The sequence below is a fragment of the Balaenoptera ricei genome, chromosome 1, assembly GCF_028023285.1.
Source record: "Balaenoptera ricei isolate mBalRic1 chromosome 1, mBalRic1.hap2, whole genome shotgun sequence".
Lineage (NCBI taxonomy): Eukaryota > Metazoa > Chordata > Mammalia > Artiodactyla > Balaenopteridae > Balaenoptera > Balaenoptera ricei.
Window position 1 is genome coordinate 53,965,001 of NC_082639.1, and position 24,911 is coordinate 53,989,911.

Genomic DNA, 24,911 nt, shown 5'->3' on the forward strand with positions numbered 1-24,911 from the left:
GTACAAATTATTTACTGCTGACCACACCTAGGCATGAGTTGAGGCCCTTCAACATATAACCGGGCATGTGGCTGGAGAGCAATGATATTCCTGGGCCCATTTTGGGATTAGCAAAGACTTCCTCCTCTGGAAACTCTGTTTGCCGTTGTGGAGTCTGAACTAGTCCTCCTTTTCTTTTCAAACGTGGGCAAAAAGAAATAATTGAAATGCGAAGGTCATTTTAAAAAAGACTTTTGGCCAACAATTATTTCCCTTTTGTTGTTGCTCACAAATAGTGTTGCTAAAAAGGAGAAAATATTCTAGCTTTTTAAAAGTTCATATGTAATGTTAACCCTCCACATGGGGCAGATTTTAGAAGATGCAGAACACTTAGGACACCAGCAGTTAGACTGGGGAGGAGGGGAAGTCAAGACCTATTTAGTCCAGTAATTGGATAATACACAAAGTAAAACCCAAAATCACAACATTTACAAATTTAAAATTTTAAGATTAATTTAAAAAATTTTAAGATTAAATTAATTAATAATTTACATCCTTCTGCCAAGTCCGCTGTGCCCCCCGAAGTGTGTGAAGGGCAACAACAGTTCCTGTAGTTCCATGTGTGATAGCTGCCTTTGATTTAAAAAGAGAGGTGTTGCCAGTTTTCAGAGCAATTAAAATTGGTTAAAAATGGCAAACGGCCGTGTGGTTGGTGCATGGTGATTTGAACAAAATTCAACACTGGTATTTCTATCATAGAGCAAAATCTGGGGGTTGCTATGCAGATTGCCCTGGTGACACTCCGTGTCCTGCAACAGCAAATATCGGGCTCAGTCACCAGTGAGCAAGATCCAGATGTATGAGAATCTGGGTGGTCCTGAGAGACTTTCCCACCTAGACCCACATCCACGTTGCAGCAGCTGGATGAGTAAAGCTGGCGCTTTGGAACAGAGATTTCATGGTCCTGAGTCGGTAAAACTGTGTGTGTGGTAGTGTTTTCTGCTTCACAGATGGATGAAAACATTGCAACCATGTTCTCTGTTTTTACAGAGGCACAGACATTTTATTTTTCTATCTAAAATTTTAATTTAAGCAACGGGATTAAAATAGTACTTAACTCTGGATTGTTTTAGTCCTTAGCATATATATTTCAAATAGAGGAATTAGAATTGACTTAGTGATTTTTGTTATTTAATAAAAATGAACTAATGATTGAAGATTAAAAAAAAAATATTTCCCCACTTCCTACGCAGTGATCTGTGATAACCTATATGGGAAAAGAATCTGAAAAAGAATAGATATACATATATGTATAACTTTGCTGTACACCAGAAACTAACACAACATAGTAAATCAACTGTACTCCAATACAACATAAAAATAAAATAAAAAAATTTCCCCACTTCCAAATTCCAACTCTTCATCCCTAACTCATTGAGAGATAGTGAGGCTCAACAGTGAAGAATAACAGCCATTCACTAAGCCTTTACCATGTATGAAGCACTGGGTTAAGGGCTTGGCCTGCATTATGTCATTTCATCCTCACAACCCCAGTGAGAACTGAAGCTAGGAAGAGGCAAAGCCAACATCTGAACCCAAGACCATCTGACTCTAAAACCTAGAATGGCTACCCTGTTGGGAACAAAGCAGTAAGTATGAACTTATCAAAAGCAAGTAAATTTTGTTCCTTTTTGGCAAAATTATTTATCAAAGGAAAAGAAAAGTAAAGAATTTAAGCAATGAGAGATCATGTCCTTCTCACTCTTTTTTAAAGTAGAATTTATTTCTTATACGAGTTTCAGGTTTACTGAAAAATTAGGGAAACAGAATTTTATGTTCTCTTTTCATATTTTTATGTACCTTTTTTGCTACAATGTTAAGGTACTGAATTTACAGGTTTTTCCACCAAGATGTTTTTTTATAAGTGAATTTTTTTTAAATTGGGGTATAGCTGCTTTACAATGTTGTGTTAGTTTCTGCTGTACAGCGAAGTGAATCAGCTATATGTATACATATAACCCCTCTTTTTTGGATTTCCTTCCCATTTAGGTCACTGCAGAGCACCCACCAAGTAGAGTTCCCTGTGCTATATAGTAGGTTCTCATTAGTTATCTATTTTATACAAACTAGTGTGTATATGTCAATCCCAGTCTCCCAATTCATCCCACCCTCCTTTCCCCACTTGGTGTCCATACGTTTGTTCTCTACGTCTGTGTCTCTATTTCTGTTTTGCAAATAGGTTCATCTGTACCATTTTTCTAGATTCCACATATATGAGTTAATATACTATGTTTGTTTTTCTCTTTCTGACTTACTTCGCTCGTATGACAGTCTCTAGGTCCATCCACGTCTCGGCAAATGGCACAATTTCATTCCTTTTTATGGCTGAGTATAAGTGAAGATTTTTAAAGTTTTATTATTTTTATAACAGTTTTATATTCAGACAGTGACATTTTGTTGATAAGTGACATTTTGTTGATAAGTGGTGTCATAATTGGTGGTGTGTGATTTTAAGCTTTTATCCTACTGGTTTTTCTTGTCAAAAGAAAAGCCCTCATTCTGATATCTGGTAAGCAGAGACAGGATGACCAAGAATGGGAACAACTTGGGATTTGGAGTCAGAAACCTTGGTTTAAACCCCAGTCTGTCACTTATTAGCTGAACAGGCCAGTTTCTTTGTGAATCTCAGTTACCTCCTCTGGGAAATGGGAATAATGAGAACCAATCAAATTAGAAAATGATGTCATTGTAGGCTATAAAAGGTCAACCAAATGTTAGTTCTTATAAAAGTACTCCTTACCCGTGAGATGTGACTCTAGGCTAACGTAATTTATTTTATAAATCATAGTTTATATAGTCACATAAGCCATGTCTGTAGAGAATAAACTAATGAAATTCATAAGGTAATGGTTTTGGAATCAGGCAGACCTGAATTTGAATCTTGGCCCTTCCACTTAGCAGCTATGTAACTTTGAACTTTGCCACATCCTTCTCTGCTTCTCAGATTTCTCAGATCTAAAATGGGATAACATCCTCTAAATTATAAAGTTGTTCTGAGGATTAGATTTGAAGTATGTTAAGCATCTAATGCAGTGCCATCTACAGAACAGGCCCCAGTATCCCTATCATCATTATTTTGGGTCTTCTGTAGTCTCAGATCCTCCCTGGAGTCTCCCAGGGAATGCCCTTCACCCTCTGAAGCTCTTCTTTTTATTTTTATTTATTTTTTTAAATTAATTTTTATTGGAGTATAGTTGACTTACAATGTTGTGTTAGTTTCTGCTGTACAGCAAAGTGAATCAGTTATACATATACATGTATCCACTTTTTTTTAGATTCTTTTCCCATATAGGTCACTACAGAGTATTGAGTAGAGTTCCCTCTGCTATACAGTAGGTCCTTATTAGTTATCTATTTCATATATAGTAGTGTATGTATGTCAATCCCAGTCTCCCAATTTATCCCTCCCCATCCCTTTCCCCCTTGATAACCATAAGTTTCTTTTCTACATCTGGGACTCTATATCTGTTTGTAAGTAAGTTCATTTGTACCATTTTTTTAGATTCCCCATATAAATGATATCATATGATATTTGTCTTTCTCTGTTTGACTTCCTTCACTCAGTATGACAATCTCTAGGTCCATCCATATCGCTGCAAATGGCATTATTTTGTTATTTTTTATGGCTGAGTAATATTTAATTGTCTATATGTGCCACATCTTTTTTATCTGTTTATCCTTTGATGGTCATTCCTTTTATGTATCATACTTAACTTCCGTTTCTAGAAGTGAGAGCCTCAGAGCATAAGGACTTGCCCCTGTGAAGAGTATGTGAAGCTCTTCTTTCTAAATATTCTTCACAGGGGCAAGTCCTTATGCTCTGAGGCTCTCACTTTTAGAAATGGAAGTTAAGTATGATAAGTAAAGGGAACGATTAAGCAACATGGTTTGGCTTACAAAGAAAACATGTCTATGGCTTTGTGCAATGGTTACTTCCCATGTGACTTTTGGCTTGAAAACTACCACAGAGGAGACCAGACCTGATTTGGTTGATGATCTTTTGATTTTTGGAGAGCATAGCTTAAAAAGGAAATTCTAAAAAGCCACCGTTGTCTTGGCAGTTTATGTGCAGAGTGCTTTCTAAGTCACAGCTTAGGGAACTCTTTGTCGGAATGACCCCGCCTCCCACCTTGCTCCCATACTCTGCTGAGCTAATTCCAACATGGCCTAAGGTCTCTGCTTAAGCATCCCTTTCTTAGGGAGCATGACTCTGAGCCTCCAGACAGGTGAACCTCACTTTGCTTACTGTACTGTTTCTTTACCCTGAAGGTCTTATAATCACTTTTTAAATGTCTGCTTCCACCCACCACAAACTGTAAAGCCCCATGACATGAACAATTCCAAATGACTTTAAACGTCAGTAACTTGCCTATACATCCCTAGGGTGAGATACTCTTAGGACAAATAGAGCTACATAGGATCTTAAACTGTTTACAGTGATCATGTTGTTGTTGGTACTGTTTGTATGATTAATTATGAGATTGTTGTGTGTATTTTTGGGGAACAAAGAAAATTAGTAATTAAGGGTCACTGTAATTCTGTCATTTCTGGAGTTGTTGAAAATTGAGACTATCAGTGTGGGAAGAACGAGGAAAAAATATCATAGTTTCCTTTGAAATTATCAATATAAAATCATAATTAATTTTATTAAAAAAAATGTCAAACTCATGCAGGGGACACGGGTTCAATCCCTGGTCCGGGAAGATCCCACATGCCACAGAGCAACTAAGCCTGTGAGCCACAACTACTGAGGCTGTGAGCCACAACTACTGAGCCCGTGTGCTGCAGCTACTGAAGCCCATCCGCCTAGAGCCCGTGCTCCGCAACAGGAGAAGCCACCGCAACGAGAAGCCCGTGCACCACAACGAAGAGTAGCCCCCACTCGCCGCAACTAGAGAAAAGCCCGCACGCAGCAATGAAGACCCAACACAGCTCCCCCACAAAATGTAATTAAGCTATAACAAAAAGAAACCTAACCTATCAATAAGTAAAAAAAAAAATGTCAAACTCTGTCTGCTGAAAAGGCCTAGTAACAATGACAAACATAGAATAATGATTCACCCCTAGTACTCAGATTGTAGTGCTGAAATACCATATCCCACTAAAGGGAACCAGGGCGTCTTAGAGAAATGGCTGACTCAAGTTGGGGACAGGGAAAGTACATGCTGAGCTTGTCACAACTTATATCAGGCAGCGAGGAGGAGGTCAAAAACTACCAGGGTTCCATCGAAAGGGTTCAGGAGCCAATTTGAAGAGGCTCCTGGGTAAAGATGAGACAATTTAAGCATCCATACAGGTAATAACTGCATTGATTGAAACCATCAGATATATTGAAAAATCATTAAGTTCATAGTGATAATAAGAAAGAAAAAGAGAAAGAACAAGGGAAATAGAAAGAGAACGTCAGAAAGAAAGAGGGAGGAAGGGAGAGAGAAAGTAAGAAAAAGAGAGAAGAGAGAGAAAGAGTGAGTAAGAAAGAGAAGAGGGAGGCAGGGGAGAAAGAAAGAAAAAGGGAGAAAGCAAGCAAGCAAGCAATTGGTCACCATGGAGAGACGCTAGTCAACCAACTCATTATTCGGAAAACTGAAAATAGAGGGGAAAAAAATCAAGCATTTGTCTTGCCTTTTCTATATGAATTACACCACTGGGTAATCAAACAGAAGATGAAGAAAAGGTTCTTTTTATAAACATAATCCAGCTAAAAAATATAAATGAAAAGGTGGAATGAGCATATCACCATTTTGCAACCACTAATGAATGAATGGATTTGGGCATTTATTAAGCTGCTAACATCACAAAAGAGAGACATTGATATGATGGGTCTCCTAATGGAAGAACACTCCTTGCCAAAAAATTCAAACCTGAAAATAAAAGCAGACGCCTGTTTAGGCCTCACCTCCAATGAGGAGACTTTCTTTGTCACTTGTGGATGTAATTGAACACTACGCTTCTGTTCTACTTTGACATCTTAGCCATACGTTCAGTTGTTCCACGGATGTTCATTCACTTGATTGTTGTTGCATGGTTTCCTTGTTTTTACTCTTGTCCTGCTACAACCTAACATCTACTCAGCAGCTAAATGATATTTTCAAATGTAAGCCAGAGCATGTCCCTGTTCTACTGAAAATGTGCCAATGGCTTCCCATTAATCCTTGAATCAAATCAAAGGGGTTTACCATGACCGACTAGGTCCTACAGACTCTGGTCCAAATTCATCACCTATTACTCTCTCCCTAGTTCACTCCGCTCAGCCACCTGGACCTTCTTGCTATTCTGCCAATGCATGGAGCACACCCCCATCTCAGGACCTTTGCATAGAACACTGTTTCCCCCAATATCTGCACGGCCTGCTCCCTTATCACCTCCAAGTCTCTTCTCAAATATTCCCTGACTCTAGAGGCTTTCGTTGACTGTTTACCATCCTATATCAACAGCAACCCTGGTACTCTCTATCCCTTTAACCCACTTTGTTTTTTGTAGCAGTCATTATCACAACTATAATTTATGTTTCATTTGTTTACTATCTCTCTCCCACTAGACTGTAAGCTCTAGAGGTAGGGACTTTATCTATTTCATTCATTTCTGTATCCCCAGTGTCTAGAACAGTGCCTGTTAGATAGTATGTGCTCAGTAAATATTTGTTGAATGAATGAATGAGAGCATGGATGACTTGTTGTGTCGCAGTGTGTTGCATTAAACAGCAGTCTCCCCTAACAGCTCACTGAGGACAAGGAGCAGGTGTTATTCAGCTTTTCACTGCAGCATCTTGCATGATACCTGGCACTTAGTAGGTCCCCAGGAAATGCTTTTTGTATTATTAAATGTATGTTTGCCTAGTAATTTTTATACCTCTAGCTATAAGGACATCTCTAAAATAGAAGATTTACATTTTGTGTGTGTTGTGTGTGTATTAGAGGTCTCACTGGATTCCTCAGTTGTATTTTTGTGAGAAGAAGTATCAAAATCAAAGCCCCATAAGAAATAAATCATCTCATCATGAAAAAATAGAGTTCTAAAGACCAATAAGGGCACAGAAAAGAAGCTTGCCAGTCATTCGTCAAATATTGTGCAGGATACTGTGTGAACGCTGGAACATACCACAATCATTCCTTCTATGAATCCTGATATAAAGTAGTGTCTCTGAGGTGTCCAGAGGAAGTGGGTGGGGAAAAGAGATCTTCTTCAGTCATACTCTGTTGGAGCCACTAGGTGGTGCTGTCAAAGACAGTGTGGGCTTCATTTGTGGATTCAGAGAGGAAATATCAACTTTTAAAGTAAATAACTTCCATTTCTTATTACAATAGCATTGCATACTTAGTGTAGAACATTTAGTAAATGCAAATAAGCAAAAGGAAGAAACGTTCACCCAGAACGTTTCCAGAAAGAAACCATCCAGGAAGAACCACTGTTAGTATGTATCCTCTGTAATAATTAACAACAATAATAATAATGGCTTACATTAATTAAGTGTATGCTATGTGTCAGACACTGTACCAATGTTTTATACTTATCAGCCTCCCAGTCTCTCTAGGAAATTTCTCTCTACACAGTCATATATGAGATAGATGTAGTATATTATGTATTACATATTGATAAATATATTCACTTTTATTTGATAACTCAACACATAGTAGATGCTCAACAAATATTAGTTGAATGAATTCTTGAGAATTTAATGACATAATTCATGGAAATCACGTGGCCCATACAGTCATTCAATAAATAGCTACATAATGCTACATGTATTAATGTTAATTAGTTAACAAAACAACTCTATAAATGTTCTTTGTTGAAGCTGTCCCTAAGAAATCTAAGCTTAGTTGGTTGAGTGAGCCAGTAATAAGAAGTCCAAATTCAGCTTCTCGTTGTGCAGTTTTGTTCCTTTGTCCTCCTGCACCTGGTCTGAAGGTCTGCTTTGGGCTCGGAGGGCTGTGTCCCAGGCTGGTAGTCTGAAAACTGAAGCCAGCGTGGAATTCCAGAGCTTTCTAGTGACTCTGCTATCCAGGGTCACACTGTTCGTGGGGCTCACAGAAACCAAAACTGGTTCTGGGGCTGGCTCAGGACAGCTGAACCAATAGAATCTCTTGGAATCACTAAGTAGTTAGCAGAGCCTGTTTTCCTTCTACCGAGATCCCCATCCTCCTATCTCTCCCTGACCACTTCTGTTTCTATACCATCTAAGGTTACTTTAAATTGAGTTGAGTTACTGTGGACAAGCTCCTGTGTGAGGGGAAGGGACAGAGAGATAATGATGCCTCTACCTTCCAGATGCTCTTATTCTCCCTTCAGGCTAGTAGGGAGGATAAGAGAAGTACCAGTCTCCAAGATGAGCAGCTCCTTCTAAGTCTCCTGACTTCCAATCAGAAAAAGTAGATAGTTTCTCAATGTGTGATAAGGGGCCATCTGCATCAATTTCACCTGGAATGTTTGTTAAAAGTGCATCTCAGAACTACTGGATCTGAATCTCTGGATTGGGGAGGGGTAGTGCTTGAAGTCTATATTTATAACAAGCATCACATTTGTTTCTTACACCAACACTGAAGTGTGAAAACCACTGGTGTAGCATACTAAGATGATGGCAGACAATAATGGAGCTCAAAAGGAGGAAAGAGTGTATGTTTAACTTGCCTACCGTGTGCCAGACCCTGTACTAATCACCTTATGCCTTTTCACCTTATTCCTCTTAAGAATACTGTGAGAAGCTATCATCATCTTTATTCCCCTTTTGTAGAGATGAAGGAGCCAAGTACAAAGAGGTTAAGTAATTTGCCCAAGGTCATAGAAAGTGGCAGAACTGAGATTTGAATCCATGTGGTCTGACTCAAGAGCTCGTGCTAAATTTTAACCTTTAAGGTCACTGCTTCTCATAAATGGCGGCTGTCACAAAGGCCTTAAAGAAGCTAGACAGGTGCAGAATATCTAAGTGATGAATACAGGCAAATGATTTATTTTGTTTGCTTGTTTGTTTTTAATTTTTATCATTGATTTACAATGTTGTGTTAGTTTCTGCAAATCTAGCAACCATCAAGAACTAGTGGTTCTCATTAGTCCCTTTAAGACTAGACTATATGGTACTGTTTTTATCCTTCCAGAGTCACATGGATAGTTTGTAAAAAGAGCATGTAAACAATCTACTGAGGGCCTTTTCAGGATAATGCCATTTATATCAATCTCACCAATCTTTGTGGCAACTCTGGGGTAATATTTGACTCAGTGTAGAGATAAAAAAAGTATTCTCAGAAAGTGCAAGTGATTTTTTCCCAAGGACACACAGCTATTAAATGATGGAATCAGGTCTGTTTTTAATCCAATATCTGTTGCATCAACGAATGTGGGCCTAGCTACGCGTAACAAACCTCAATACAGAACAACTTGAGCAATGCAGAAAGGAGTCGCACGTGTACCTCACTTACCAGCAAGTCCTGAGGCGGGACAGGTTCCAGGGTGGGCTGATTCAGAGTCTCTATGATGTCATCAAGGTCTATTCAACCTTAGTATCTGCCCACAGTTAGGCAATATATGGGTTGAATTGAGCCCCTTCCCCCAAAAAAGATATGTTGATGTCTTAACCCCTAGTATCAGAATGTGACCTTATTTGTGAATAGGGTAATTACAGAGGTAATCAAGTTAAAATGAGGTCATTAGAGTGGACTCTCATCCAATATGACTGTTCTTATAAAAAGAGGAGATTTGGACACAGAGGGAGGACAATGTGAAGAAACGCAGGGAGAAGATGGCCATGTGACTGGAGTGGTGTGTCTAACAAGCCAAGGAACACCAAGGATTGTGGGCAGACACTGGAAGAGGCAAGGAAGTATTCTCCCCTAGAGCCATCAGAGGGAACATGGCCCTGCTGACACCTTGATTTTGGACTTCTAGCCTCCAGAACTGTGAGACAATAAATTGCTGTTTTAAGACCCCCAGTTTATGGTACTTTGTTACAGCAGCCCTATGACACTAATACAACATTGTTTCTGTTATCACGGGTATTCGTTTATCTTAGGCAAGGTGGCAGAGTTTCCTAGCAGGTGGCTGCTACCCTTTAAGGAGTCACATCCAGACAACAAAATCTCCAGAGGAAAAAAGAGAGCCCACTTCTTTGGTTGGCAAGAAAGCTCTTCTCTGAAGGAGCCCCAGCTGATTTCCTCTCCCATATCACTGGTCAGGGTCCCATGCCCTTTCTTAAACTCAACAATGGCAAAGGGAACACAGTTGCCCGTGACCAGTCAATCTGCATCTTAGAAGCAAATGGGTCAGATTCTCCCGAGGTGCATGGCTGTGTGTAGAGACACGGATTCCTGAACAAAATCAGGTTCTGCCGGGAAGGAAGATGGATGGGGAGGAGGAATGCTGGGTGGCCACCAACGGTGTCCATGATATTCTAGATCTTGCCCATCATGCTGTGCCACCTTTTCTTTGTCCCATTTTCTCTCCATAGGACTGGAATGCTCGCTTTTGTTTTACTTGGAGGTGAGAGAAGTGAATTTGGATCTACAAGCTAATTTGATTTACGTAAATATTTTTCCTCATAGAACCTGAAGCCCAGTGCTTGACTCAGTGCCCAGAACACAGTAGACTCTCAAATGGCAGGTATCAATGTGGCCACAGGGGACATTTACCATCCATTGCTCTTTTAATGTCTCATTTTTGTGAGACTATCCTGTGGGGTGGAAGGGCTGAGGAAGGGGCTCGTGATTATCTTCGACCTAGGATTTCAAGAGTAATTAGGAGGATACACTTACCTCCATCCTTCATGAGCTCCTTCCTTCTGCTTCACTAGAAGAAAGTCAGATATTCAATTGCCTCTGTCTTCCACTCATGGCCTCATCCTACAGTTTCCCTGAGATCCCCACTGCTGGACATCTCTGTCTTTTAAAGCAGACCCATCCCTTAGTGCAGACATAAGGAATATGAAATCCATTAACAGGTCCTGAATATGTTGGGGGAAAAATATGACAGGATACGTATGATGTAATTTAAGTATTTTGGCACAGCAAGTGGAAAGAAATTACATTTCCTATTATCTTCCAACAGTTATTGAAAATGAAATGAAATATATTCTATACTCCCCCAAAAAGTCAAGATTTTTTTTTCCCCTTAAATGCAATTTTTCCCGCAGTTTGTTCATTTGGTATGCATTCCCCTCCTTTCACGACATGGAGGCATTCTGTTATGAAACATTCAATGAAAAAAATGGACAAAAAAAGTATACTACTTCTTTAAAATAGATTGCAAGAATACTCATTTTCAGCTTTTTATTGCAGCACGAGCTGGTATTCTTGCATGCAGTTTTGTAATTTATTCTGAACATTCTACTTAAACCTTTTTTCAATAGCATGATTTTATTAGAGTCAGCTCACTGGACTTTCCCAAAAAGGTATTTAAGATCAAATAAAACCAGTGCTTGGAAAAATATCATTACAATATGAAAGCAGTTACAAAAACATTAGTACTGCAAAGTTTTATTTCAAATGGTTGAGCTTGCTGTACCCTGGGTTATGGTACTTCTACTTCTGCAGACACACTTACTGGGGAAATGGAAAAAACTGTCATCTTAGCAGTTTTTGCACATGGTGGGGGGGAAGAAGGCGGAGAAGAAAAGGGTAAAGAAGTTTTAAGTGAGGCTGCAAAATTTTTAGGTGCTAGCGCTAATGCTACAAGTAGATTGTTCCCCATCCCGAACGTACCTTCCCAGTCTATACTTTCCAACCACCCTTACTTCTCAACTGGCCTTGAGGATGTGATAGAAACCTTTAACTTAGCCTCTTACCCAGAGACCACGTGTCCTCTCTAAACTATGGAAGGTAATTTTTGGAAATATGGGTGGATTGATTATTGACTTAAATGCGTGAGGGTATTACAGTCCTTTTAGGGTTTTGTTCCATATCTAATGAACTCTTGTCAACATGATGCCTTATTGGTCAAATGATGTCTTTTAGCACCTCCATCTGGCTGAGCACAAGTCCACCTCTAAAGGCTTAGTCTCGAAGCACCTTCCCAGGGGAGTTTTACAAGCAAGAGTGGCAAGTTCCCAGGTCCGGTGGTGAGTACTTTGCAGCTCTTATCCTCTCCCTCAAGTACAGTTCCCATGGCCATCCCCAGACTCACCTTGAACCAGGCCAAGGTGAACCAGCACTTGCTCTCATTTGACTTCATAACTGAGCACTGATAACAAATATTTTTCTTGTTCAGTTGTGAATATGTCCCTCCCTCCCTTCCTTGGTAACTGACAGTTAGTGTGGTTGGAATTTGATGGGCTTTTTTCCCAAGGAGATTGCTTTCAATTAAAATCTGATGTTTATCAGAAAAATGTATCATTTGTTAGATTACTATCCAAATCACTGCTGGATCAAGTGTTTATATTTTAGAGAAAGTAATCTACTATAGATTGTCCAGCACAAAAGGTATGTTTACTAAAAATGAAGTAAATCAGCATTTTTAGACATTGGTATTTCCATGTCGGTGATTATTAATCCACATGCAATTCTATTACACAGTATTTCCCTCATACCTTTTCCTCCAAGCACTAAATCTATGGCGAAGCACCTACATCCCTTAAGTTTGCAGATCAGGTGGTTTCTATGTGGACTTTCAAATGTGATTTTTAAATTGCGAGTTACTATTCGTATTACTTTTCTAAGGAGAAATATGCTTAAAAAGTAAAGTCTTTATTGCTTCTTAAAAGGCCTAGCACTCTGTGATAAATTCTCATATTTTGACTGTTAATATGTTTGAATGAAAATTATTTATACATTTGGGTGAGGTTGAGTGGTTTTCATTTGATTGCTGCCTCTGGAAATGAAAGCAGAGTAGCAGGAAATTTACATGTCATGCTGTGATGTATATCCAGATTATGAGATGATTGTGAGGCAGACGAACCCCAAGTAAAATCATTCCCATCAAACTGTGACAACTGCAATTCCTGACAAGGCCTCTTAGTTTTGGGGGCTATTATCATTGTACAAGAATATAATCTATTGACAGCAGGGCTGTTTAATGCATTTAAAGGCAGACAGTGGAAGAAATCTTAACTGTTTTCATTCGCCACTGCACAAGGGTGCAGATCAAAAGTGAATTATATTTAAAAATATGCATGTATGATGATAAGATGCATGACATTCATCAACCTGTTTAGTCTTGGTTAGGCTGAGGTGGGGAAGAGCCAATATTACTGCCATATGTGGTCTGAAATAGAGATGTGAGACTGGAAATTATATCGTTGCGCAGTCAGAGTGAGCATACCGGGGACACATTCTTTTTTAATCCCCACTCGCTGCCTGTCTAAGTATCAAGCACCATCCATGTCTGTAGCAGTGACTTTGTCTCAAACGGGGTATACGAAGGGCCTCTGTATCTTTGCCCTCTGTTTAGTAAGGGTACACTCTGCGTGGGCTAGTACCACAGATGAGGTGAAGAGGAATAAATCATTACCCTGATAGAAGCTCGTAGCTAGAGACACACTGACATGTGTGCTTATATAACAAGAGTGAAAACTAGGGCATAGGGCACCGGAAATGCTGCAATGGACTGAGCGTGGAATTGTTCAGCCTCAAGTTTCCAAATTACATGATTGGGGTGTTGAAGAAGAGGGGCTGCTTATTATCCTATCTTGCAGGTGTGCACGTAGTGGAGAAGGCTGCTTCAGGTTTTAGGGTACAAAAGCTCACCCAGTGGTGATGTGAACGTCCAGTGTCAGTAGCACTTAGCTTGGTTCCTTTTTGTGAGAAAACTCTAGCCTGACTGTGAGGTGCAGTATGGTTTCCTATGTGACGGGGCTGAAAATAAACCACAGGGAGGATTTTACGTTCCCAAGTTCATTAAGACCCTGCAAACCACAGCACAAGAATTCAGTCCTTTATTAAAACAAAAGATGTTCACGGGCAGTTTTTAAAAAATGGAGTGAAGAAGCCTGATGAATTAATGGCATTTTCCCTGGAGGAATTAGTTCATCAGCTAATAGTCAGTTCATAAGATTAAAATGACTTTGAATGGAGACAGTAGGAGGAAGAACCAAGGGGGTGGGAAAGTGTTAACACGTCCAAATCTCAGCTCCATGGCCAGAAACTCCTTCTGGGCCTCCGGTCCCTCTCCACTGCTTTGGAAAAGCATATGCTTTAAAAAGCCACACCCATTTGTCTTTCCCCTTAAAACCTGCACTATTAAAGTGAATGCAAAATTAGTTTTAGTGCCCATTTCAAAGGCTAATCATGACAGGAGGCTCTTGTCCTTTGCAAGGTTTTATAAGATTGTCCTGAGAGAAGCAAAGATAGGTCCCCTAAAGGGCATAAAAATCTGGTGAGGACTTCCCTGGTGGTGCAGTGGTTAAGAATCCGCCTGCCAATGCAGGGGGACACGGGTTCGATGCCTGGTCCAGGAAGATCCCACATGCCGCAGAGCAGCTAAGCCTGTGCACCACAACTACTGAGCCTGCGCTCTAGAGTCCGCGAGCCACACCTACTGAGCCCTCGTGCCACAACTACTGAAGCCCGCACGCCTAGAGCCCGTGCTCTGCAACAAGAGAAGCCATCGCAATGAGAAGCCTGTGCACTGCAATGAAGAGTAGCCCCCGCTCACCACAACTAGAGAAAGCCCACGCGCAGCAATGAAGACCCAATGCAGCCAAAATTAAAAAACAAAAAACAAAAAAAACTGGCGAGGTCTGGGTCCCATTCAGAGCTTCCAGGCTGGGACTAAAGGGTTACTGGAATGAAAATCCATCAGTGGCTGGGGAGTGAGCAAACCGAAACCATCCATGTCCAAGGGCAGCACTCCCGTTGACCCACACTGGGACAGGCAAGGTGGCATCTCTGAGTGTTAAAATAGGGCCTCTTCTGTGTACGATAAATGTTAGTTTGCGTCAGCAAATATTTCTTGACTGTCTATTGTGTGTCAGGACTGCCCTGGGTCTTTGGCGTCTCCCCTTCTCTCAAAGGGCTTGCCATGTATATTATGGTAGGTAGGTAAGGGGACAGGATAATTTGAAAAGAACTTTTGGTTTTCGTCTTTGCAGTGTCTAAAGCATCTACCGTGGTGATTGGCACAGAGTAAGCATGCAATACTGTGTTTTCAAAATTTTTTTATTTTAAAAGAGTTTTAAATTTACACATGAATTGCAAAGGTAGCACAAAGTTCCCATGTACCTGGCATCCAGTTTCCTCTGTAATTAACATCTTACATCATTATAGTACATTTGTTACAATTAATGAACCAATATAGATACATTATTATTGACTAAAATCCATAATTTATTCAGACTTCTTTACTTTTTCTGTCGCAGGATCCCACATTACATTTAATGGTCATATTTCCTTAGTTTTTTCTTGACTGTGACAATTTCTTGGGTTTTCCTGGTTTTGATGAACTTGACAGTTTTTGAGGAGTACTAATCAGGTAATTGAAATTTGTCCGATGTTTTTCTCAGGAATTAGACTGAGGTTATAGGTTTTGGGAAGAAGCCCACAGAGGTGAGGTGTCATTTTCATCACATCACATCAAGGATACATATCAGCATGACTTATCACTTGATGTTGACCTTGGTCACCTGGCAGAGGTAACATTTGTCAGATTTGTTTACTCTCCCCACCCCGATCCATGCTATTCTCTTGAGAAGGAAGTCACTACGTACAGCCCACACTTCAGACACAGTTAAACCAAGCTGGGCCGGTCTTTTTCCCTCTTCTGGGAATTCGGAATTGGGATTTAGAGGTACTAGTCAGCCTCCTGGGGTTGCTTGAACTGGGTGTAACAGGGGGTGGTGGCCATGTCCTGCCTTGTTCATGGAGAAGCAAGGGATGGTCTGGAGAGAGAGAATAACGAATGCCACAGAGAACGGAGACAGTGGGACGCAGCCTGAGAAAGGGGAGGAGGGGGATGATCTGCCTTGTTTGTGGAGCTTCCAGTACTTACTTCCCCTCCCTTGGGAGACCCAGCTGCACTTCCTGCTTTGGGGTTCGGTGAGATATCCACATATGCCTGCAATCACCTCCACATCCCGTTTTTCTAAAGAGATAATTTGCACAGCTTTTGGTAACATAATTAATGTCACCTAAGATGTTTTCAGACAATTTGATATTTTTGTTGTACAGAAAGATCAACATGCTTTTCCTCTGTCTGTGAAATGAGTGTGCAGAGGGCCCAGCTTCCCGATGGCTTGGGAATCCAGGCCCCTTCCTTACCAGCTTTGGGACCTTATGTGTGTCAGTTAGACCTTGACTTTGTCACTTATAAAATAGGTATAATACTACTTACTGCAGAGGGCAGTTGTGACAATTAAAGGAAAGAATGTGCATTAAGTTCTTGGTGAGTGATCGGTGTGTGATTCTCATTAGCATCTGTGACGCTCCCCTTCTTTCTCTTATCAGTCGCCCCCTAAGTGAAATGGTCCTTGCTCACCTGGGCAGAATGTCAGATGCTCAAAAACCTCGTATACGTCTCTGTTATACAGTGCAGATCTCACCGTGTTATAATTATTTATTTGTTTATCTCTCAAACTAGAACACAATTTCATTCTTTACGCCCATAGTTTTTAGCCCAGGGCTTGGTATACATAGAAGGTACCCACTACATGTTTGATGAATAAATAAACACATGAATGTATTATTCAGTTCAAATACTTATTAGGCACTTCCCGTCATGTTTAGCGGATAGGACTCCAATTATAGGTGAAAATGTAAATAATAGTGACTGGCCCCTGACAGTTTGCAGCATGTGTTCAATACTTAAGTGTGTTGTTTGCAGCAAACGTGTGAGGTAGGAAGGCAGGGTTTTTATGTCCATCTCTGCCAAACGTGGAATCTGCATATCAGAGATTAAATGACCTGCTTATAGTCACCAGTCCATGAAGAGGCAGAGAGGGGGCAAATACTGAGGCCTTGGGGGTCCAAGTTTAGTGTTCTTTGCACCTTGGAGTCCTCGCTGTGAAGTGCTGTTGTCTGCCCAGGATTCCTTTAGGTTAGGATGTGCAAGCGGTAAATGGGAGCTGCTACTAAGAAGAGGAAGGAAGAGAAGAGGGATGCTTTCTTGCTATGAGGGGCCCATCAAAATGATGGCTCGAAGCTTCTTTTCACCATGCAGTAGTGTGCCCCGTCTCAGCTGAGCAGAATCCTGTGAAACACAAGTTTAGCTCAGCAGAATTCATCACCAGCTGAGACTTAAAAATGTGTCTGAGCTCTGTACTTATTGAACACACAAAGAGTATGAATATCAAGTTATTCAGCTGTGAAATAATATCAACAAAGTTAGTTATGTTTAATTTAACTGTTGAATGGAGGTTTAGCAATTTGGGACCAAAGCCTCGATGAGGAATAGAGAATGAGCAAACCAAACACTAAATTCCCTTTTCCTAATAGCCCAGGCTCTGCCGAGAGGAAAGAGCTGATCTGTGCTTTCCCATCTCTGCCTATCATCATTAAACACTGAGCAGTACCTGTCTTGGGCCTTTCTATTTTCCCTAACCTCCTCCAGGGAAGAACAGATTGCAAACAATATTAGGTCCCAAAGCCCCAGGAGGAGGCCTTTGAAAGCGAGAAAGAGTAAAGATCTACTCCCATTATTTTTCTTAAACACTTCTCTAGGAGGGCAGTTGAAATAATCTTATCTGTATATACTGACATCATATAAATTATGGCTTAGGAAGAAGAAAGTAGTACGTGTAGGGTTGTACCCCATCATTGAGAGGTATTATCTGTCTTCTGTCCTTTGTAGTGTTTCATGACACAGGGTTCCTTGTCTTCCCTTCCCTCCTTCCTTCCTTCCATCCCTCCTTCCTTCCTTCCTTCCTTCCTCCTTCCTTCCTTCTTTCCTTCTTTCCTTCACTGTTTCTGATGAAGTAGTTTCCATGATTGCCCACGGATGGGAGTCAATAAGGACTCTATTGGCATTTGGGCCGGTCTTCATGGAGCAGCTTTCCTGTGCATCGGAGGGCGTTCATCAGCCTTGGCTCCTGCCCACCAAAGGGAACAGCGCCCCAATAAACATTGTGATGACTGACAACATCTCTGTGAGCTTCCTGATTTGAACCACTGCTTGTTTATCTGGTTGATCTTCATAAGCCAGGAAGCAAAATGAGGAAAGTGTCCTTACGCAAGTTCCCAGGATATGTATTTAAAGAGCTGAGAATCAAATGGAATGGAATTAACCTGATAGGATGTAGGAAAGGGACCCAATTTCCCTTGCCTGCCTTAACCTTATCAGCTGGAAAAACTAAATACTCACTTTTCCAGATGTTTTTGGACCTAACATTGGTCATAGACAGAGTCTGGTCAAGGATTCATCAGCGGAAGTATGCTGAGGATACTGGGAAGGCTTGGGCTTTTCCTGATAAAAGGGAAGGATGGAAGTGGCACATCCTTTCCCTCATCTTCCTGCCCTGCACATAAATGTGATGGTAGGAGAGCTACCGCAGTCACAACACAACCATGAGAAAAATGCTGTTGGAAGCAACATCAGTTACTGCCTATGTTCAGACTTCTTGCTACGTGAGAAAAATAACTTCCCATTTGTTTAAGCCTCAATAGCAGCAGAAAGCATTTCTAACTAATATAGCACCATTTAAAATGATGTTTGTAAAGGTTACATAATAATATAGAAATATTTTAATGATTTAATATTGGTGAAAAAGCAAGATGTGTGTGTGTGTGTGTGTGTGTGTGTGTGTAGTTAGAATTCCACTACCTAATCCTTCCTCAAACTCTACAAAAACTTATTCACAGAAAAAAATACAGGAATTATTACAAATTGTTATGTTTTACTTTGCAAGGTGTGTCTAAGAACTGTTTTCTTTACACTTTTCTATTCTGTATTTTCCAAACTTTCTTTAGTAAATCTGCATTATTTTTAAACAAAAGAACAATATGTGTGTGTGTGTGTGTGTGTGTGTGTGTTACACACGCATTGAAGGCTAACTCGGCCTCTGGGTACACTAGGAGAGAGATGGTGTCTCAGATCACAGGACGCAATGCCCTCATTGCACTCAGCTCCCTCATGTGTGAGCACAGGGCGGTGGAGGGGTCTAAAACTCAACACGATGAAGAGTAGGTGACGCACTGAGATCATTAATCTAGTGACAATTAAATCACGAAGAAGAGAAGCGGAAGTACTCTCTTCAAATATGTGAAGGACTCTCCTGTGGAAATAGGTATTAGTTCATTTCACCCTTCCTTCACTCTAAATATTTGCTGAGGGCCATATGCCAGGTACCCTGCAAAGCCCATTATGAGCCTCAAACACCCATGGTCCCTGCCTTTATAGAAGGTGTAGTTTGCTAATGGAAATAGTCATTTATCAAATAATCACCCAAAGATAACACTTCAAGTGATGATAAAACCTGTGAAGGAACAGTAGAGGGAGCTGGGACAGGTAGAAATCTGATGAAGCCTTGTTTAAGCTGAGGTCTGAAAAGCTAACCAGAAAAAGTAGAAGAGAGTTCCAGGCAAAGGCATTTGCAAAGGTCCTGAGGCCACAGGGAACAGAAAGAAGACCCCTGGAGCACAGAGCATGAGGGCTTGAGTGGTGTGAGATGAGGCTGGAGAGGCAGCGGCCAGACCATGCAGGATAAGGATTCTGGCCCTTTGGCTCCCTAAGACCTATGAGACTTCATGATGAGCTTCAGTCAGGGGAGAGATATGATTTGTGTTGTGAAAGGGTCCCCCCTGGCTGCTCTGCGTCTGCAATCCTTCATCCGTCCAAAGGAATTAGATCCATGGATGAAAGTGGTCAGGAGATGGATTTTGGCTAAGTATGAGAAAAAAACATTCTAATCATAAGATAAATAATAACTACCATATATTTGGCTTTACTAACTGGGAGGCAGTATGCTAAGTGTTTACAAACCTTAAATTTTTTGTCATTTACTCCTCACAACCATCTTAGGAGGCAGAGACTATTGTCATCATACTTTACACATTAAGGAATTGAGGCTCAGAGAAGTTAAGTGACTTACGCAATGTCACACAGCTAATAAATAGCGAACCCAGTACTTGAACTGAGTTCTGGCCAATGTCAAAGCCCTTTCTTCATCACTAAGCAACACTGCCTCCCCCCGCAAAAGATGGAGCTGCCATCCTAAGCTGAAAGGAGTAGTTGGATAGTGACTTCCTTGAAGGGCTCCCCACACTGGGGGCCTCTCGAGTTTTCAGGAGATATGATGCCTGACCTGCTTCACACTCACTGGGAAACTGAACTGTGGGAGAAGGAGGCATTTTCTTCTTGTGTCCGTTTCTAAAGAGCTAAGGATGCCTCTATCCACCTTCCAGGAAGGATCATCCCCACCAAATCATATTCTCCTTATAGCCTGGAGACACCCTCTTTCCTGCCATCCTTGGAGAGAAGCCACTGGTGTAAGTCAAGCTCTGGGGCGCTTTCAGACCCTCTTGGAGGCTGCCTTGCTCTCTGCTTTCTCCCAAGCACTGGAGGAACTCAACTTCATTTTGGAACTGAGGAGATGAAGCAGGTGAGGCTCATAAACGTGGACCTTTTGCAGATCTGAGCCTGGGCCGGGGTCAAGTGCATGGATAAGGAACCGCAGCCATTGTTATCAGGTGATATTGATTCTCAGGAGAAGCGTGAGAGATTAAGAAGTTATTGGGCGTCTTTGACTTCTTTTCTGAAGTCACAGAGCAGCTGCTGCTTCATAACAATCCTGAGCATGATGAACATTTGGGGAGAAGGGGTAATTTTTAAATAAAGAAAAATGCTCTCCTCTGCCAGAAAATTTGGCCACTAACTTCCTTTGACAGGTGTAATAGACTGTGGTAGTTTGCAGGGGATTCATAGTGTAAAGTAAAGCAAGAGGGGTAATAAGCATCTTGGCATTTATTCTTTATGTAGGAATATTTGTTCCTCAAAGTCAGACTACATGGAATATTAGCATTTGAATAAATTATTCAACACCTTCTAGAGAAAGCAAGGGGAAAAATCTTTTCAGCATTATAACATGGCAATCTACACGGTAGTAGAAAAAGAAGGCTGTCATTTTTTCTTCAATTACAAAAGGCAAATATTTATTATTTATAAGTATTCGCCTTGTATAGGCTTAAATGTTATTTATGAACCTGTTGCACAGTGATTTTCAATGTAACTCATTATTTTTAGCCTTAGGGTGTTGTAAAGGAGCATGGATATATTTAATGACACTCTGCTAGTCAGCGCAATTACACTGTAATCATTATGTAAAATGTGCTATTAATTAAACCAATTTCTAGTTAGAACATTCGCTTCTGCAGGGCTTAATCTTAATCTTCAGCAATCTTTCTCCCTGTTTTTCACCTATTAATTATATGATTACTTTTTTAGTTAATATGGTAGAATATGGTTTTATTTTTAAGCTTAATACTGTCAGTTAGGAATATCTGTCAAATTGGATCTGGTGTTTATGGGTCAAAGGTTTCTTTTTCTTGAACTGATTTAAAAGGTTTTAAAAGTTTAAAAGGTTATTTTTGTGAAACTGGATATTTTTATAGATCAAACTCTTATGGTTCCTTTTCTACATAAGCAGCATTATTCACAAAAATTCTTAGTTTCATGACTTACAAAAACACCCAGTGTCATTTTACTTGAGTCATTTCAGTATCGAGTTTATGTACTTTAAAATACATTAAATACACCTTTCTTCTTGGAAGGTGGTAAGATATGTCACTTCTCTTTTACATTAGCCTTTTGTTTAAGAATCTCAAGGTAGGTTAAATAGTTGATGTTTCTGGGGGGTGGAGGCAGTAAATAGCTTCTCTTTCCAGGTCTTCCCACTACCTGTCTTCCAAAAGCCTTGTAATACTCTACTACTGTTTTCAATAACAAGGATGGAAACATGCTTCCAATATTTACTAACGATTCTTGCTGATGAAGGTTATAATAGCATTTCTAAAAATAAAAAATAAGATAATAAAATAATTCATCCTTCACTCTCTCTCTAGAATGACCCCTTGTGGAAGGAAAGTAAGAAAAAGAGGAAGGGAACAGGCTTACTACAGAGAGGCCTGACAAGTGGGAAATGGCTAACATTTTATCACCCTCTCACTTTGCACACCATTCATCTCCTGAGAGAGGGAGAGAAGAGTTTTAAAAATCCTGAACAGTTGAATAGAAGGGCCCATCCTGAATGGATAAGAAAATAGATCCCAGAGGAGACACTTCGGAATCACAGGTAAAAGTCCCCAAGAAATTCTCTATGACCTTCACTTTTGTCCTTTAGGTAGAACAAAGTGCTACATAAACCTGTGCAGGGATTATTTTGATAAGAGTTGAAAAATGGAGGCACTTATCAATCATTAAATTCCTGCCTGCATTCTGCCCCCTCTGCAAAGCATGAGATTAGGTCTTCTATATCAAAATTTCTAGAATTTGGATCCGTGTAAACCTTTCGGAGGGCCTGAGGATCCTGATTGTCCCTCAGTGCCCTGGTGGAATGTTTTTATTCATCTTGCTTGCTGCCTGAAGTTGACGCTGGCAAAATCAATCACTCCCTGCCAGTGTATTGACATGGCTTCACCTGCTTAAACCATCCACGTGTTGAAACTCAGAAGAAGTTGGGAGTCAAAAGCAGTGTTATTTATATACTTCCTTAACTTGTCCCATACTACAAAAATTTCCATCCTGACACCATCTGCTAGGGGAAGGGATTTATCTATCAATATGAGACAGCCACTGAACTGGTACCAAATCCAGTCAATGGTTATCACCTTATGAAACATCCAATGAAGCCCCATGGCCTTGTTTCCAAATGATTAATTTCCTTTGGTTGCTGGTTTTAGTTACAACATAGACTCGTTGTGAAAAGTTATGTCGTGTCAATGTCAGAAGTTTTCTGGCTAAAGAGGAAAAGGCAATAAAAGGGGGCTAGAATTTTACCATGGAATTTCAATGGGAGTCAAGGTCAAACGTCTTAAAAGATAAATTGATTAAGAACTTTTTATCATAAAAATATACCATGAACAGTGATATCCTGAGGCAAAATATTTGCTTCATATGTGATAGACAAAGGGCTAATGGGTCAATATACAAAGAGTCTTTACAAATCAATGAGAAGGTTAATAACTCAATGGAAAAAAGGGGGGAAATAAAAACACAAACAACATAGAAAAATCTAAATGGTCACAAATGTATGGAAAAGATAGTCAACCTCACTCCTGTTTTATGAAATGCAGATCAAAACAACAAAGATATAGTTATCAGAGAGGTAAAACTTTTAAAGTTTAATGATAGTGGAATTAGAGTGTGGGGAAAGAAGCATTCCCAGGCAATGTATGGATGAGAATCAGTGTAGTCTTTTTAGATGGGAATTTAGCAGTAACTGTCAAGATGTGAAATGTTCACACTTTGACCTAGCTCAATGCCAGGATGGATATATTCCCACAAGAAAGCAACAATATATGTATAAAGGAATTCATTGCAACCTACTTTGTAATTGCAAAAAATTGGAAATGCGTAAATGACCATAAGAAGGGACTGGTTAAATGTCATGGTACAGCCATAAATTGGAATACTTTGTAGCTATCAAAAAAACCAAAAAGGTAGATATATATGTAAAAATATGAAATAATTTCCAGGATGTGTGACCTTCAGCAAGTTACTTAATCTGTGTCTCAGCTTCCTCATATGTAAAATAATAAACTTTAATAGTAAATAATAATAAAATATAAAAATTAATAATTAAACATCAAAAACTACAATAATTGTTCCTACCTCAAAGGACTATTATGAAAAATAAATGTTACTATATATAAAATGCTTAGGCTAGCTGGCACATAGTAGATACTATGTTTTAGTTCTAAATATTATTACTGCTGTTACATATTTTTATGTAAAAAAAGTAAGTTTTAAGAAGGTATGTAGAGTGTAAAAACACTTTTGTAAAAAAAGAAACGCATGGACATTTCTGGAAGGATACACAAGGAACTACTAATAGTGGTTAATCTAGGGAATAATGCTTCCACTAGGAACTTTATACCCTTCTGTGTGAGCTTGTATTGGTTTTATAATAATAAAAAAATGCAAAACCAAAACAAAACACAAATAGTGTGGGAATTAGGGATTTAACCAAGATGAAGACAAAGGAAGATGTTCTTCTGGCAGGTATTCATCATTCATTCATTTAAAGAACATTTATTGACTATTCACTGTATTATAGGCTCTGATTATAAAAAATGAATACGATATGATGATATGATCCCTCACAAGTGCGTTGTCTAATGGGAGAGAGAGACACATAAGAAAAATTTTCAAATTGCTGAGGGAACCCAGAGAGGGCAGTAACACATTCTGGTGGTAATATCTGGTTTGGCTTTGAGGGAGGGAAAAGGAGTTTTCCTAGTGAGTATACAAAGTTGAGAAGGCAAAATTAATATATGTTGAGAGAAATCAGAATCGTGTTTTTTTCTGGAATAGAAGGGGGATTGATTGGGACAGGAGCACAAGGGAACTTTCTGGGGTGATGGAAAGGTTCTGCGTCTTCGTAGGGGTCTGGGGTTGTGTAAGTACATGCAGTTGTCAAAACTGACCAAACTGTGCAATTAAGAGATATGCATTTCACTATAATGTAAGTATACTTTAATTAAAAAGGAAAAACATGGGGAAAAAAGGATGACTATATCAATGAATAAGTAGGCGCAGAGAGGAAAAGAGAGGGTGCCTATGTATCTAAAGAAGTGACATCCCTAGCAAGAAAAAGAGAAGAAAGACTGAATTGAGAGGGCAGAAGGGGCAGGAAGGCTCAGTTCTGGCTACATGATTATGAATGATGATCCCACCCAACTGAGGGCTTCAAACACATCTGATAGGAAAGCAGTCCACTGCCTACCTTCAAGGAGCCTCCATTCCAAAAGATGGGAGCCTTCCAGTAGAGGGAGGAGGGCCCTGCTCTGATTCAGGCCCCTGAAGAC